Source organism: Nipponia nippon, unplaced genomic scaffold (genome assembly GCF_047370975.1).
Source record: "Nipponia nippon isolate SJK-2023a ecotype South Korea unplaced genomic scaffold, ASM4737097v1 scaffold_3, whole genome shotgun sequence".
Classification (NCBI taxonomy): domain Eukaryota; kingdom Metazoa; phylum Chordata; class Aves; order Pelecaniformes; family Threskiornithidae; genus Nipponia; species Nipponia nippon.
The window spans coordinates 118,336,212-118,354,229 of record NW_028262347.1 but is presented as its reverse complement, the minus strand read 5'-3'; the positions used below and the strand labels follow the sequence as shown (position 1 = coordinate 118,354,229).

General features: G+C 36.0%; 1 protein-coding gene across 2 annotated transcripts in view; it reads right to left on the bottom strand.

Moving 5' to 3' along the window:
- Positions 1-18,018, bottom strand: part of ATRNL1 (attractin like 1) — a 528,683-nt gene that overhangs the window by 57,100 nt on the left and 453,565 nt on the right. The window lies entirely within an intron of this gene.

The window sequence follows — 18,018 nt, the reverse complement described above, 5'->3', positions numbered from 1 at the left end:
GATATTTTTCCCAATTACTTCCTTGCATTTAAACAGATTGTCCTACCCATGTAAATTGACTTAAAAATGGGCTTTAACAGCCCACACTGCAAATTTAACCAAACAGAAAAAATGAAATTATCATAAAGACAACAAAATTATACTTAACTTTATAGCTCACTAAATGTAGTGATATCAACTTCTTAAAGCTTAGAAAATGGCAGACCTTTTGGTATACCCATCGGTATCTGAGAGTACCAGAATTTCCCCTATTCTTATAAAAAGTACCCGTGTGAAAGAATTGTGCTTCAACAGCATCCATTACTTAGCCCTCCTAATGCCAAACCATAAAATGAGAGCAAATCTATATTATATACAGACATATAAAGATAGCCAGTCCCTCTTGAGTTTCCCAGACCAGTAAGTCTGCCTTCTCTGTGTCTGTCCTGGTAAGCAAATGATTTCTTTGAGGTAGGACTTTCCTGAATTTTTTTGCATAAGCAGAAAACAGGTGCAGTGTTACTATATTTAAATAAACTTTATTACTGCTCACTGAAGGTAAGGAAACAGAGAATACAGCAATAAATCAAACAATAGATAAATTAGCTTGTTTTTTACTTCATGGCCATATTTGAAAGTCATTTCTGTAGATTTGAGGCTATAGCATTAAAATAACCTGGGCAAGGAATGTCATCTGATTTAAAATTGCCAAGACATAATGAATGACAACTTATATACATTAAAACCTTACTAAAACAATGAAACAGAAAAGTAAAACCCCAAAAGCTTCAGCTAAAAACAACAACTTTTTAAAAAACAACATAAGAAGTATTTTCTAAACCAAGTGCACTGGATTTGTAGCATTTAATAATAATATTTTTGTAATCTATTGGCTCAACGTAGGCCAAAGGAACAGATGGAGAGCACAAATTCTGAACTTGTGTAAGCTGGGGTATGTCTGTCAGCTTCCATGGATTTATTATCAGCAAAACATTTACACAGGCATTTCTGATTGATATGATTCTATACTAAAAGCAATGCAGAAAAGGGGGAAAACAGAACCTTACTAATATTAGCAGCATTGATTGCACATGCACAAAAGTAGTACCAGTGGATTATTGGAAAAGAAAGGTGTGGGAAAACATTCGTATTAAGGTTTTTTTTGACTTACATATGTTGAAGGGCAATGTAATAAAAACATACAAAAATAATGGTAATTCTTCTGATCATAGCATTTAATGTAGAAAAGGGTCTTGATGGGATCACTTAGATTAGCAGCTAGTCTGTGCCCTGGGCAGTTTAAATCTAATCAGAGAAGTGGAGGCATAGAATAATACAATACAACATACCAGCACTGACAGCACTCTGGTGTATGTAGACCTTTCTGCTTACTGCTCCCACTATTACAGGCTTTCATTCACTCCTACCTGTTGCACTTTCAGTTATCAAAATCTCAGGCTTCCCACCTGTCACGCACTCATATCACACCTCCTGTTGGACCTGAATACATGCCCCTTTGTTCCAGCATTTCTACCTATATCTCTTGTCCCCAGCCATCCAAGACCGTGCAGCTCCATGCCAGTTAAGTTCATCTCCCTTTGGCCCCATGCTTCCTGCTTCACCCTGCATTGGCCCTGCTCATGCATCTTCAGTGCAAAATGATGCTCCTGCATCTTCAGTGAATGAAGCAGACCGGGTGCTCTTCATGTCCATGGACAGAATGGCATAAATTGTGGAGGTGGTCAGCCAGTGACTCTTGTGCACTCACTAATACAGTAAATAGATTTTACAAATAAATACCTTTGCATAGGGTGTGACGGACTGTCTTCCACTATATACTAGAACAGCGGCACTTGAATCCTTATACAGCATTTGTAACTAAAATAGTTGGTGTTACTAATGCAAGCAATAGAGCATTTAAGTCATCTTTCCTGATTTGTCACAACGGCAAATCAAATAACATGATTCCTTTCTATTTGAAAAGGCAGACAAAATGAAATCTTCATTTTAAAATGTAATTCAGAATACAGTTTATGCAGACCCACAATTGAAAGGAACAAATTTACCATTATACCTTTTTAATTTGGTGAATAATTATTATAAAACAAAGCGATGATATTTTCTATTGCTGTGTAATATAAAACCTTTCATTAACACACCCCATCCTTTTCTGTTTGAAGTTTATACTAATGCTTTTCAAAACACGATTGGAGGAAATTATTTCTGATAAATATTTTTCAGAGGACTTAATAAAAAAATCAAATACAATAAGAATTTTATATTTGTGCTCATTTGTTCCTTATAGAACATTATGACTGAAAAAGCAGATGTCTTATCTTACCTCGCATCATTCAGATTCACTAGGAAAAAAACACGGAAGCATAGAGCAAATGATAATAATTTAGATACCCTGAGGTTTGTCAGTTGTTTAAAGATAAATACATAACCATGAATCAAAGTTACTTCACAGTGACATAACATGTTCTCTGAAATGTGTCATTTATCATGCATTTTCCATGGGTTTTTTGGAAGAGATAAGGTACATGTTTGTTTGCCCAAAGCACTTAGCTACCATGATTTACTTGCTAGAATTATCTTTTTTTTTTTTTTGCCCCTGTGCAGAAAGTGACTTACATTTCTGCCAAAAAGCACAAGTGACAATCACAGAGTTAATAAAGCTTTATCAGTGGAAAACAGAATAAACAAACACACAAACACGAATTCATTAAACAACTTTAACTCTTATATTCCTTTTCTTACATACACTATGACAGAGAGAAAGAGGTATGTCAGTTGGGAAAGTGAAAAAGAAAGGGGAAGAAAACCAGGAAGGAATAAAAGGGTGAAAAAGCATATATTATTATTGATAGTGAGAGAAGAGTAAGTCAGTGGATGTCACAAGAAGAAAAACGTGGAGAAGGTAGGGAACAAAACATACCAAAAAAAAAAAAAAAAAAAGAGAGAGAGAGAAGATTTTATCCACAATTTAAACGTGTAGTCGTATACTTATTCACAGAAAACAAGCATCAGAAGTCATCTTCCTGGGGTCCTACATTTTTATCAGAGAAAAGATTCTCCATATTTTTTTTCTGAAAATCCTACAAAGACCTAAGCAAAAACCAAAGTCCAGCTGCCTGGGTGAGTTTGTGAGGAATTACCGAGCTTTGGGAAGATTCTTTGCCTCACCCTTGATCTGTTTCTATAAGAAATAAATTTTGGCTGGATTTTTTTTTTTTCTTCTGTACAAAGGACAGATGATAATACTACCACTACTGGCATAAAAACATATGTCAGTATATACCATATTCATACCTGTATTAAAAAGTAATTCTAAGTAACTTAGCACATCTGCTTTATAATGACAAGAAAGTAACAAAACAGGTTTATTTTTATTTAAGCACTGAAAAACCCAGCAAATCTTGTATTGTGTTATTTGGCTGTTTAGGAATCACACAAATGAGCAGCTTTAAGAGTCCAGACCAAGAAGAAGCTGGGAAGTGTGTTCTGTCACTCTTGGTGGGCAGGATGATCACCAGAAGGCAGTGGCATGAAGATGTGAGAAGAGCAAGAGAACACAATGACGACTAAGGGGATGTTCGTGGATCTGCTATAAGGGTGGTCTAGAACCTCTCTGGGGGAAATGCACTGATAATCTATCAATGAAAATATTTAATACTGTGAATACAGGAAGATGAAAAGTGTGAAGTGTTTTGGCTCTATCTGTATTCCAAGAAGCGGTGTCTCACAGAAGTGCTATAAAACTGTGGATTTTCAGGACTAATATCTATACATATTTTCTGTTCAGCATTCTAAGTTAGGTGCATCCAATTTTTAAAAGTGCATTATTATACCATAAGACAAATAGATCACGTAAGACTAAATGGCTCCAAACTCATGCCAAAAAAGCAATTAGAAAATTGAATCAAGGAATTAAGGATTAATGTGAGCATGTTACACCTGTCAGCAGTAATAAGTATTTTGACAAGAAGAGAATACAGTTTGACAGCGTGCACCAATACAGATCTGATATATAAATCAAGTATTAAAATGCAAACAACTATGCATTAATCACTGTAATGTTTCCTGACTAAAATGGTCATAGTACTACTTACAAGAATTCATTATAAATAAAACTTCATCTCTTCTTAAAAAAAGGGCTCACTTATACTTTTTGTTTAAGTAATACATTATGAAAATTTAAACTTAGTTTTTAATCATATTATTAAAACAGAATTAATCTGGTGAATTTCACATAAACTAAGCTTGATGGCTTGGCAAATAAACAATCAAATCTGTTGTTGTGGTAGGATTAGTACCAGACTCAGAATGTAAATAGCCATTTTTCTGGAGTTCAGTGTGCAAGCCTTCAGAGGCGGGGAAAGAAAAGAAACAAGACTGTGTCCTCTGAAAAGGTACGGAATGTAGAAAAGTAGGAAATGTGAAATTTAGACTTCTATATTACAAATATTCACATCTTCATTTCTCTCAGCTTCAGGTTCTTTTCCTGGCTATTTTCTTTGTTTGTTATTTTCTGCGGTTGTTATTTTCTTCAGTTATTTTCCTGGTTATCTTCCTGGTTATTATTCTTTGGTTATTTTCTGAGTTTCTTGATTTATTTGTGATAAGCAAGTCTTAGATTCAGAAAAGCACTTGAGTACCTAAGTTGGATTTTGTTAAATTTAGACACCTATGTGCAAACTAAAAAGCCTCAAAACCCTGTTAATCTTAGTTTCAATATTAAAAATTTCCCAATAGCTGAAGCTCTCCTCTACCTGCCCAGGCACATCCTGGTCTCTCCTACAACCCACTCAGGACTCACTGGCATTTCTGCAGCTGCTCTGGATGTAGAGCTCGGTCTAGGTAGCTATTTTCAAAACATGCTTACCAAATTAGATTTTTACAATATAGTTGTGGCCACTTCCTTTTAAAACACAGTTCAAAGCAGAGGTAGCTCTGTTCTTTGTGGAAAGAGGATTAATTCTGGTTTTCCTATTCTGCTTTTACTAAGTGCTTGTTTGAGGTTAAATACTCCAAAAATAATATTATTTTTTAATAAATAATTAAAGATGCAGAATAAAATGCTGTGATTGCTCTGACCATTTTCAGTGCGGTAACGGCAGACTTTTCAGCAGTGCAAAGGAGGAAAAGAAAATTCATCCTCTCAAATTCACAGAATTCCATTGACATCATTGGTGGGGGCTTTTTTGGCCATTTTGCTGGAGAAACTCCAAATGTCCCTAGCACAGCTACTCTGCCAAGAGAAGAAGATGGGAGACTCCCACCTGTGGCCAACCTCCATCCTACTCCCATCTGATTTTCTCCATGGTCATTTGCCGAAAGAATCAAACCCAACAGTAATGTCAAAGGAATGAAGAAACACTGTCTGCTCCTCCCAGCAGAAGACTACCACTTCGATAGCACCCGCTGCTGCCCTAAGGAGAACCTGGCACTTCTTCCAGGGAGCTGAAATTAAGGCAATGCCCCAGACAGAAACAGACTGTAATCAGTACTACTGTTTTCTTAGACTATCAGTGTTATACTGCATTGCTATCCTAAATGATAGGTACATGTAAAATTACACTCATTAACACACTTATGAGTATGAGCTTCCAACACACCCAAAAGTTTTGGCAATTTTCTCCATAGACTTATTCAATGAGTAATAAGCTTTATGGACAACGCAAAAAAAAAAAAAACAAAAAAAAACAAAAACAAAAAACCAACACCAAACCCAAACAAACAAACAAAAAAAACCAAACCCAAAAACTTTCACCAAACATCATTCATGTGCCAGGAGAAGTATACTTTACGAAATACTAAAACAGAATAAATAAGCAAGGCTGGAGCTCTCAACATTGCTTTGTGGCTGGCATAGGAAACACCAGTTCTTCATATGACCCTAGGGTTTTAGGGAAATTATAAGCATCCACTAAAGATTTTCATTTAATCCATCCCATAAAGTTCCTCTCTTGCAATTAGCAAGTAGAAAGCTTTACCTCATCTAAACCTACAAGAATGGCCCAGAGCCTGAGTGTCCTCAATGCTTTGGGCTTCTACACTGCACCTTTTTTTTCCTGATGATTTCTCAGTGATCTCACTAACTTTGGTTAATGAGGTCCCACTAACCCATGTGAGGTATATAACCATGTTACCTATGGCAGTAAAAGCTAGAGAACATTTTGGAGTATCTTACAATTCTTCCACCTATACTAAAAGAGACTTGAGGCATGTGCTTTGCTTCTGCAACTGAGTCATCCAACCAGCACTGATTTTACTGGGAGGACTCTACCAACTCTACTCGACCTTCAGAATGAACCAGTTTTCCCTGAAAACTTCTATAGTGTCCAATGGAACTGAGACCAGCATGCTCATTAATAATAAAATGCAACCTGACCAAAATTATATTAACATTTCTTATTAGAAGTTTTTTTTTTTTTATATATATATAGTGAATTATCTTTCCACAGTAATTTTGCACCATTGTTTTAGTAGAATATAAATATCAGTTAATTTCCTTGTTTCAAAATAGCCATGGAAATCTTAGAATATATTGGTACATTATTTTCCATAAGAAAAACAGTGGGAATTAACAATAAAAAGAACACATTATGATTACCAAGCTGTGATTACAGCCCCAGTGAGCAAAATGCGTTGTTATCCTTCAATTTATTGCCTTACCTCTCTGTCTCAACTATATCAATATGCAGTGATAGACTGCATTCTTTTCTGCAGTCTTTTCTGAGTAGAATGTGGTTGTTAGTTATCAAAGCTTATGTACTGATGTTAAAAATTTATGTATTAATCTGAAAGTGTTTATGCTCAGAAGAGCCATATTTTTATTATAAGAACTGTATTTATTTGCAACAAAGTTACTCTCAGTTAATCTAGTAAGAGACTTCATTTCAAAACCTAATACTGTGTCATATAGCATTTCATTAGCAAGAGAGTTATGAATTGACATTCTGATTAAAACTGATTTATTAAGACAAAGCTACACGAAACACCTGCAGATGCATTTATTTCCAGAAAGAACTCCTAGTCAGGTTTCCTATTCAGCTTTCATCCTATTGCCTAGAGGTTGCTTTTTCTGAACTGTGACACTAGTGTGAACCATCCCACAGTCATCTTGACTTTCACAAGTGGCTGAACAGAACAAAAGACATTGAAGTTAAATCAAAATATCAGGTAGCTGCAAGGCACGTTGCATTTCATGCCTTTTTCTGTGTGTCCATGTAGGCAGTTTCCTGTCTCTTCATACCGTTAAATAAACTTGGGTTTACTTTACTGTTCCATCTTGCCCACTAATAAGAATAATTTCAGGTTACTCCAGAAGATATTGAACATAACTTACAGTGGATGGCATGTGTAGTAGTTGTACTGGATTACTGCCAGAGGTATACCCAAGAGCCTCCAGAACATTTCCCTATTAAGCTGTATGAGTCCGATTAAAGGCTGGCAACGCTAGTGTCCAGTTTGTGAACAGAAATTTATCTTGGCAGCAGCTAGCTAGATCCTGTTGGGAAGAGCACCTGAGACCCTATGTCTATGGCATATACCAAGCATCATGTATCCCCAGATACTTTCCTGTAAATTCTTCCTACTGCTATTTCAACTTCTGTAAGTCAAAGTGGTGCTGTGCAGTGAAGTGGTGCTAATGGGCATTTGTTTCTCAGATGGGTATATCTGTCAGATCTCCAAGGATTAGAAACAATAAGTGGAAAATTCTGTTATTCCTTCACAACTCAACCTTAAAGGCTCTTGTCTATGAAAACTCACATTTCACTGGTGACAAATTACTGACAGTCCATCACTGTTTGAACTTGGGCTGGTCACTTAAGACCAGATTGTCACTCTCATATGGAATGAGAGCTAGGGAATGCTGAGCTAAGGATACAGGCTACTTTTATCGGGAGCAAGAAAACTGAGTCAGCTACAGATTTCTGAAATGTCCATGAGGTGAATAAACTTGGGCTGTCCTTTGCTCAGGGTAGATCATAAAATTTCAATCTGTCATTGCAACAATGAATCTCAGAGAGAAGTCAAAAGTTCTGACTAGCAGGTGGCTTTTGTGACCACAGAGATCTCATTCCTGTAGCTGTGCAGCATCCTAGAGTCATTAAAGAAAAGATTTTATTATTATTTAGGAGATCTATGCCAGACTTGAGGGTTGTGTGTCAGGGCAAGTGTCCTGAAATTATTATGCTGTATTTTTTGCATTTCTTGCAAAATTGGAAAGAAAATACAGTACACCATATGTCATCCAAAATACACTTTTACTGAACTTTTCTTCAGCAATGCCTTTTAAAGTTCTTTTGTAACCTCCTGCCCACATGCAGGATGTCTAGTGAATGATAAATTAAAACATTTATACCTGGAATCGTAATAATAAAAAAGAGAACTAAATCAAGACACATTGTGAAAACTAGCTGTCAGCAGAAGGGATTAAAGTGCAAACTTGGCAATATTCTCAATGCAGGAAAAAAATGCTAATGGCACCAGAATAACAAATTACTTTCTATCATGAGAACTTACACAGATCACAGCCTACTGAACGTAGGGAAGACACAAACCAAATGTCTGAAAGCATGACATAGCTTTTATTTTGATTGTCCTTCCCATGGTCCAAGGACAGCTGTAAAACATGTACGCCATAGCCAAAAACATTCTGAAACAAATTATCCCACTACTTAAGATTTGTAAGTCTATGGAAGTTTTCATCTTAGTGACTATGTGTGGATATTGTGGATCAGAACATAGCTGCTCCAGCAGCAGGAAGAAACAACAATAAAAGACTTCTCAATCCCAAGGAAAAGGTATGTGACAGCAGCAAAAGGGAACCTAGTTTTGCTCTATTATATAGTAGTAGCAACAGCATGTGTTAAACCGAGTAGCAGTTTTGGCAGTAGCTGCTGCCAATGAGGTGGAAAGGGAGAGGGCAGGCTGGCAGGCTTGTGAAAGAACAAACCAGACCTTTTTAAAGGTGTTGCAAGATGCGTCTCTCACTTTCCCCTCTTGAGGACCTCCGTCGCCTACTCTGCCCATTCACCAATTTGAAAGCATAATTGGGTACAGTTTTTAACTTGAATCTTATTAATTAATTCAAATCTCAAGTATCTGTGAGATAATCCTCAGCCACCTAAATCAGCACAACACTTGAGTAACAGCAGAACTATGTCGATTTATACCAGCTGCAAATCTGACACTATATTATTAATTTCTTAATGGTGTCCTTGAAAAATCCTGCAAATAAACTCGAGGATTATCACTTAATGTTGCTTTCCGAGATGCTCCCCATCATGATTGGTAGTACTTACAGTGGTCACAAACATATTAGGAACTTCACTGAAAATGCACAAGAAATGAAACTTACAGGATCTAATCTGACAAATAATTAGGCACATGAGAATTAGTGCTTGGAGAAACTGTTGCATTAAAGCAAACAGGATTATTTGCATGAATGAAATTATGTATGCATGTTCCTCATGTTAGCTTAACATAACTGATGGAAGAATTTCTTTTTAAAAAGAGGCGCTTTTTTTTAATATAACAAAATAGGAAAAAGACTGCTCCTTTAAAATATTACAAAATCTACATCATTTTTACTAAACCAGCAAAGTTCTCCTGTATAAAGTATTTGCTGAACTTGGATTTGCTGAATCCCACTTACTTATTCCACTTACATGGAAACTAAGTGTTATTTTTTTAGAACGTACCATATTCCAAGCCTGCTTAGCCCCTTGAGCACTGCAAATTGAAAATGAGTAGTATGGAAACATAGTCCAGGTTAGCTTACATTTCTGTTCCATGTGTGATCCCTAGGGCACAGCAGGAACATCTACTTATTTTATATTTTGTGTTTATATTTTATGTTTTTACCATTTTCTTCAGTACACAGTCACCATCACCAAAAATCGTTATTCATATTGAATTCTATAGTCACCATCCTTACTGCATGAAAGTACAGAAAAGCTTGTTATATTGCTTCAGGAAATGTTCTCACTTTAAATTTTACATTGTAAAATTTAGCAGCAGTGATGATGCTTGAATCATCTTCTCTTCAAAAGACATATCATTTTCATAGCAGATTGACCATCTTTTTTAAAGAGTTTCCTTGAAAATTCACAGATTTGTGAACTTTTCATTGGAGTTTGCTTCAAATCTTTGCATTCCATGAAGCTTTGTACTCCATCTCATATATTTTGCATATCTAACCAAATGATTTCTCTTCCACTAATTTTGTGCATAGAGTTTAATCCACTGCCAAAAGTTAAACAGAGTAATGTTTGCCCTGTACTTTAGTCAACAGAATGGTACAACACATCTACTTTTGTAATATATGTAAACTCTGATTTATTTTAGCAGCGACTACTATCAGGCTAATGAGGCAAATCTTGCATTTCACCATTGTTTTCCGATTCCTCTTCCCTTTTCCCACCCCTTCCCCAGTCTTATGGTGCTCTTTCCATGGAAATAAATGCCCCATATCAAATGCTACTGACTAATACGATAAGCAGAAGGAGAAGGATCTTATTTACTTAAGCAAGGGTTGAGATTTGAGATCAGTCATCAAACAGATGTTATTTCTGAAGCTGAAAGTATTCATGATGATTGTTACTATAGAAACCAAGCTTTGTAAAATATTCCAAACAAACACTTCTTTATTAGCCTGCGCTGTAACTACAGCAGTCTGCATTACGCTGCATCCCACGGTAAGCTATCAACCGCGCATATTTTCTTTCTGGTTATTTGCTTTCAATAGTAACTACAAGACAGGATTTCTATAGGTCTTAAAAGATAGTGTATCATGATCCCAGCCATCCATAAAATGACACACACTGTACTCATTCAGCACTAAACTCCCGTCTGTTTCATTTCCCCCCTCCTGTGGGCAGCCACTCAAATCAGTGTTTCCCTGTTCAGCAACAGTGAAAAACAGGAACCCACTGCTAATTCCTGTGGTTAGATCAGCAGCACAAAACCAGCAGCAGTTACTAAATGCCAGCCCCAGCCTCTTTAGCAATTAAACCATTCTGCATTCTTAGTAGACTTTGTGAAGCCCGTGCGTCACTCAGAAAGCATCTTTCAATGGCCTGTCATATCATAACCAGAAGTTTCAGACTTGTTGCTTTATTTGTTAATCATACTAAAAGAAGAGTAAAAATTTGAATCCCAGTTCCAGTGAAGTCAGTGGGACTCCCAGCAGTGCAGGATCCCTGACCCAGGGAAGAGGGCTGGAGCAGGTCACAGCCACCACTACCAGGTGACTTAGAAACACCACAGCCTGTGCCAGTGGGAAGGGGCAGGTGAAGTCCCCTCAGTCCGACCTGTGCCTGGTATTTTAGCCACCCCTCTCTCTTGCCACCATTAAACTACCCATAGACAATTAACAGGGCGAACTTCTATTTGAAGTTAAGCAGGTGAAACCTGGCTTGTTATTATACCATGTGGAAAGGAAAATTGTATTTAAGGCTACACAAGTAAATTAGAAAGAATTTTATAACAGAATGAATGCGTCATGTATTTACGGAAATATTCTTTCTGTGAGGCCTTTCCGCCTCCATTCACAGAGAAATCCTTAAAAAGGCTAAAATGCTACTAATATTTCAAAATATAAAGATGTTCAAGACACGTACAGTAGCAACTTCCGATTATTATAATCAAATTTCCAAAGCTGTTTTCATTCTCAACTTATTATCATGTGATCATATATACTGTGCTTCTATTCAAACAGGACAATTTTGCTCTGGTCTTTCAGAAACTTCTCAGCTATCTTTGAGATGTGGGACAGTTAACATTTTCTCCTAATACCAGTTCTATCCTAGGCTTACAATTTAATTTAAAACTTGGCCTTGACTCAGGTAACATTGAGGATTCCTGCCTTTCAGTATTGTAAAACAAATCTGTTTTAATATACAGTGATACAATCAGAGCATGATTAGATTTCCATAAGAACACACAGAAGTATGGGACTACATGTGCCACTGGTATCTATTTTAACACACAATACTGCCATAGTGAGAAAAGTATTAAGCAAAAGAGCACAGCTAAGGAGCCAGTTAAAAAGTTTTTGTTGTGGTGATTTGTGCTGTCTGCAACAGTATGCTGAAGATAATAAAATTAAAAAAAAATATCTATAAAACATTTTAAGGGTAAGAAATGTGTGGTGAAAGATATTCTGGAAACAGATCACAGACAAAACAAGAATACCGCACGCATGTTTTATGAAGACAGAGTCACAATTTAGAAGTGATCGTGCAGGACTGAATACAAAGAATGCAATTAAGGCATGGCACATGTCCTGATGAACCAACATCCAGAGAGGAAAGTGCTGTCGTTAAATGCTGTACTTACAGGAAAGTTAAGGGTTCAGAGACCACACAAGCTATCTTTTAAATGGCAGTTACCTATGCACTATACTCAGAGCATCTTCACAGATTTTCTGTGTCTGTGAAGTAGTTCATGATTTCTCCATGGAGGAAAAGTTATAGATAGTGGTAGACAACTATAGATAGCTGAGCCTAACATGGCCAAAGCATGCCAGGTCCTCTGAATAGGGGCCCTCAAGTGACTGTAACAGCTAGGAACAAATCTGACTGCCTCCTACTTACCAGCTTAATTGAGCAAGTTGCCATTTACAGCTGTACTGACTTAGGGCAACCTTCAGTACCTGCCTATAGCAAGCCAAACCCATTCTCCTTTATGTGTAGCAACTTAGCTTTTCTAAGGGTTTTTGTTTGTTTGTTTAATTTTTCTTAGCTTTTTTTTTTTTTTTCTGTATTCCACATAGAGAGGACATGTAGTGTAAAAAAAATAAAATACATACGTATTTATACATACATGCAGATAGACTACACACGCAAATACATGTCATTATTTCTAACTGTGCTATCAGAAATCTCTGGAATGTTGTGTTGAAGCAAAAATGTAAGCATAATAAAAACTATGTCAAAGACCTTGAAAGAGAAATCCTCTTGAAAACCTCCTCAGTCCCAGACAGAGCAATTTCTCATAATTCCCCGTCTATTCATTCAACGTCTATTGAAATGAGTTGCACTAAGAGGTTCTAGAGCCATCAATATATTTAAGAGTTTCATAGTTGTCTTTTAGTTCTCTTTGATCATAAATTGCCAGAATGGTTTCTACTCTCTCCAGTTTTCTTGTCCCTGATTCTTCTGCTGTGACATTTCTGGATGACTTCCAGTTCTGATTGTTGTAAAGTCCTTGTTTTTGCAGAATCACCTAGTGTTGAAATTTGCAATTCCAAACACTACTTTTTTGGTCTGTTTATCAGCTAGCACTCTTTGCTCAAGCAATCTTTGCCCTTCACATGCCAATTGGTTTTGTCCTTATTCAAACTTCTATGAATTTACCATAAGTAATATAACTTAAAACATAGATGAATATTTTTCTTCATTTAAGAAAAATTTTATCTTTGTGTAACCTTCAGTTGTGGGAAGTATCTGAACATATACATAATGACAAACTTAATTTGGGGGATTAACATTTCATCCATTTGACCTTTATATTATTGAGTTTTATTTTTACATTTTCTTTATATATTTATAACAATTTTTCATGTCCACATTAAAGGTCTCTTTGTATAGTTGTAATTTTCCTCCAGTTTGCCTGGTTTTGGTCATCAGTTTCCTAATTTTCAGTGAACTGCTGAGCAAGCTGAAGATGTTAATTGGATATATATCACTTTATTTTTTTCTTGTAAGAGGTTCTTATTAATGGCTGCTCATGTAGATGATATGGATGTTAATCAATTTGCATCTGTCCTTCTAAAAGATTCAATTTGGATCCCTAATTAACCATCTGTAAACAAACCCTTGTTCAGTATAACAGGGTTCAGCCATTTATTGTGAGCCAGCAAAGGCTTGTAAGGGCCTTATGCTACTGCTCTGCCCTGCTGTAAACATTTGACTTCTCTCAATACACAAAGCAATTGAAAAAAGGCAAGTGACTCAATCTAGGTTGTGGATCACTGGATTCGCTCTAATTGAGTCATTGTTATTATGAGAAAGCATCAAAAATTGCAGGTGTCTGCTGCTCTCGTGAAGTGTCTGGTGCTTTAGCAATACTAAGAGTTGCATATTCCATAGCTATAAGAAGTGAGGATAATGAAGATCATACATCCCTATGATGAAAGTAATAGAGAAACAGTCTTTAAAAATGAAATTACCTCCTCAGATAAAAATTATATTTTTTTTCCCCCCAAAAAGAAAGGCACATTTTTCTGAGCAAAGATCCTGGTCTTCTAGAACACCAATGGTCACCCGCTAGAAAGTTCTTTCATACTTCTGAGTTCTTAATCAATAAGTTTATCAGTTATTTTCCTTTAATATTGTTTTCAAAGCTGCTGCCTACCTAATTCTATACTGTAGCGCTTTCTACACTCTGCAGTGACCTCAGAAGGTTCTGAACAGCTTCAAGCAGGGTAACTAACCTCTCTAATAAATCTTATCTCTCACCGCCTCCTGGGGAGCATGGTTATTTAAGCGTGCCAATGCAATGAGGATATCTTTTTTTATTATAACATGCATGGTATTATATACTTAAGGCACTATATATTTATATATATCCCATTCCCAGTATGCTGTTATGGACCAAGTGTTCTCACAAAGCCTTGATGCACAGCCTCTAGCTATTTTCTTATGGGCTGCTCACAGCCATGACAGAGACAGACACTAAGTTATTGTCCATACTTAAGAGCAATTTCTAGCACAAAAGGAAACCATCTTCTCTATTCTTACAAGCAGATAACTTACTGATGTGTGTGTCAGTAGGCATTATTCATTTTTACCGCACAGAAGCGGATCAAGGGTGCCACTCAATCATACAGAAAGGATTACAGCTACTCTGAGGCATTTCAGTTCTGCCACCATATCTATTTCTCATTCTTCCCTATTCTGTTCAGTACCTTACTGTAACTACTGAAAGTTACAGGTATTAATTACAGTCCTGTTAACCCACAAAGACGATTTTTTTGTGATAACCACAAATACTGGACCATCTGCACAAAATATGTACGTGGAAGTGCCATGCTTTTACATAGCATGTCATGTGAGCAGAAAATGTGACAGAATCCACATAACTTGGCATATACGACTTTAGAGGCAATATTCACATTTTGATTTAGTGCTAATATCTCAGTGATAATATTTTATGCTTTCCACCAATATTTCAGCAAGGGATCATTGCAACTTACGTTCAAAGCACTTTATTTTGTCTTTAATTCTCAAATTGTTAGAACTGTTTTCTGGGCAGCACTTGTATGTAATTAGATCCCTACTATATAGTCTTTAGGACTTGAGCAGGATCATTAGGATTTGAAAAGAAAATAAAAAAAAATAAAATGAACTTGTTAACCACCAAAGGCTGGGGGAGGGGGGGAAAGCTATGAAGGGGAAAAGCAGAGCCACAAATCAGAGATCTACCCTGAGGACTTTCATCTTCCTTTTTCTGCAGTTCTACTTTTCCTCTGACTCAGTGATCTCCCTCAAAATCCAGTTTTGTTATAGCACATCTATTTCATATTGATTGCAACAGATTGTATAACATGAGACATCTCTTCACAATTTTCCAGATTCTTCTGAAAGTAAACTCATCAATCTAAAAACATGTTACCAGGGTTCTTAAATACAGCACCTACCCCTGTCTTTCTTTCCCATTACCATGTACATGAAAATGATTAATGTTCTCCTGTATCCCACACAGGCCATTATCATACCTGTTTTGTCAGATATAATCCATTGCACACCTCTGTTAACCTGTTCCATACTTATAAGAAAAAAAAAAAAAACCAACCCAAAACACTCTTTCAGAGACCTAGTCTGACTTTCAAAATATCTAAATCCATTTTGTAATAGTTGTTGCTAACTCAAAATGCCAAGGCATTTTTCTGTTCTTAAGACCTGGAATTCATCTAAAAAACCATGATATATACGCTTGATATTTCATTAGCACCAGTGAGCACTTTTGGGCCTGCTATCTCATGATCCTAGCAGCTGGAAATTAAACAGTTGGATAACCTAAACTGGGAGATTCACAGCTTTCCACTGAGATACACAGCACCTGCTTCAGGACTTCAAGTTTAGACTGATACAAATGAAGGAATTAGCTTCATAAACTAAGAATACAAGAACTAAACCCATACCACAGTTTTTAATTTCTATTTTTTTTTCAGTTGTGAAACATGTGGCATATGCATAATGTATGGCAATGCAATCTACAGAGCTTTTATTGATGGTTGTTTGGTGTGATCTATATAACTCATATATTGCTCATTTATGAGTAATGCAGTCCTCCCAAACTCTTGCTCACACACATATAAAAGATGAAAACATTCAATGAATATCACTTTAGGAAGGCCACTTTATTCTTGAATGTCAGAGCTTATGAAAGTCATGCTGAAGAAGGCATAATACTAACTGACATCACACAATTACGCACTCTAAATACATTATGCATTTTAGAAAAAGAAGTAATTTAAAGAAGTGTGAAATTTCTCCTCTCATACTAGTTTTTGTATACTTTGGATCTAAAACCAGTGCCTTAGCTTCCATCAATTCAACTGCCTAATGCCAAAAAATAGAAAACCGGACTGTAAAATTTTTTTAGATTATAATTTCATTCAGCAGGGACCATTTTTACTGTCTGATTTGCATTTAATAAATAAGAGGGAGGTTTATACCATATATTTCTAGTTCCTATCTTTTTGACGGTACCAAGGTTCTACGACTTCCAGTATGCACAGGCACCTGATGCCTTCACCATCAACATCTCTGCAGTATGTAATGATTAGGGGCAGATTTTTACATACTCAGCTTTTTGAATTTTGAAGAACTAAGGCTAAAAGATTATATGATTTTTTTTTTGTAGTTGGTCACTACAATTTCTCTAAAAATTCCAAATATTCCAAATTTTAAGAAGCTGTATTACACTATCTCCAAAGGCCTTATATGTTCTTATTTTAATAGAATTTATTTGATATACAGGCATATAACTATATATTCAATAGTTAAGTATTCACTGTGAAACATTCAGCAATAAATCAAAGTTTATTATTTTATTAGTGTTTTCAGTATATTAAATACCAAATACAAAATTTTCAAATGTTGATTCATAAAGCCTCTAAACTATCTATAAACCTTTCAGTTTCATCATAGGATATGGTTTGTAAATCTTTAGGATATACATTTTAAATTATTCATAATCAATACTAAAATCAAAGAGTTGGCAGCTAGCTCATTCTAAAAACTGCAGCCATGCAATTCATATTCTGCCATAGTGGTCAGGTCAGAGTAACAAAACAAAATGAACTGATGCAGCCAATTACAACCTAATTCCAGTTTCCCAAATTGAAACGAATGATTGAACTGTATCTGCCACATTGAACTTAACATCACTCAACCACTTGATGTTGTACCAGCGTGATAACCTGTAAGAAAATGGACATTGATTATGAATAAGCCCATGGTGAAGTGCTTTACAGGTTTGAGACCTGCCTATTATATTGTTTTGGGCAGCTCTTATGAAAGATTTGCAGGTATGAAAGAGCATGATAGTATTCTTTTAGATATGTCTGGTTTAATATTTCCAAATGCTGAAAGTCATTTCTCTCATTGCATATAGATTTCCTGTCTCTACATTCAATCTCATGATGATACCTATTGCAATACAAATCAAACAGGTTTTCCTCCAATCAGTTAATTTAGATGTGCAAGCAGATAATCACAAGTACGTAGTGTGGTTAACAAGATAAAAACCGCAAAATTTTTCCTATTAAAAAAAATTAGTTTTGTCTTCAGAATGCAGTGAGAGAGCAGATAAAGGCAAGGCTAAATAATTGCAGGAACACTTCTACCAAGCATGTGAGAAATAAGGACAAAAGTCCTGCTTTATTTGTTTGAAAATAAGGAATTGCACCTGTCTCTCCTACAGCCTAGGTGCATGCCATACCACCATATGATGGTCAAACATTGACTGTTGATGAATTTTTATTTAATTCCTTCCAAGCAGGATGGATCACCTGTA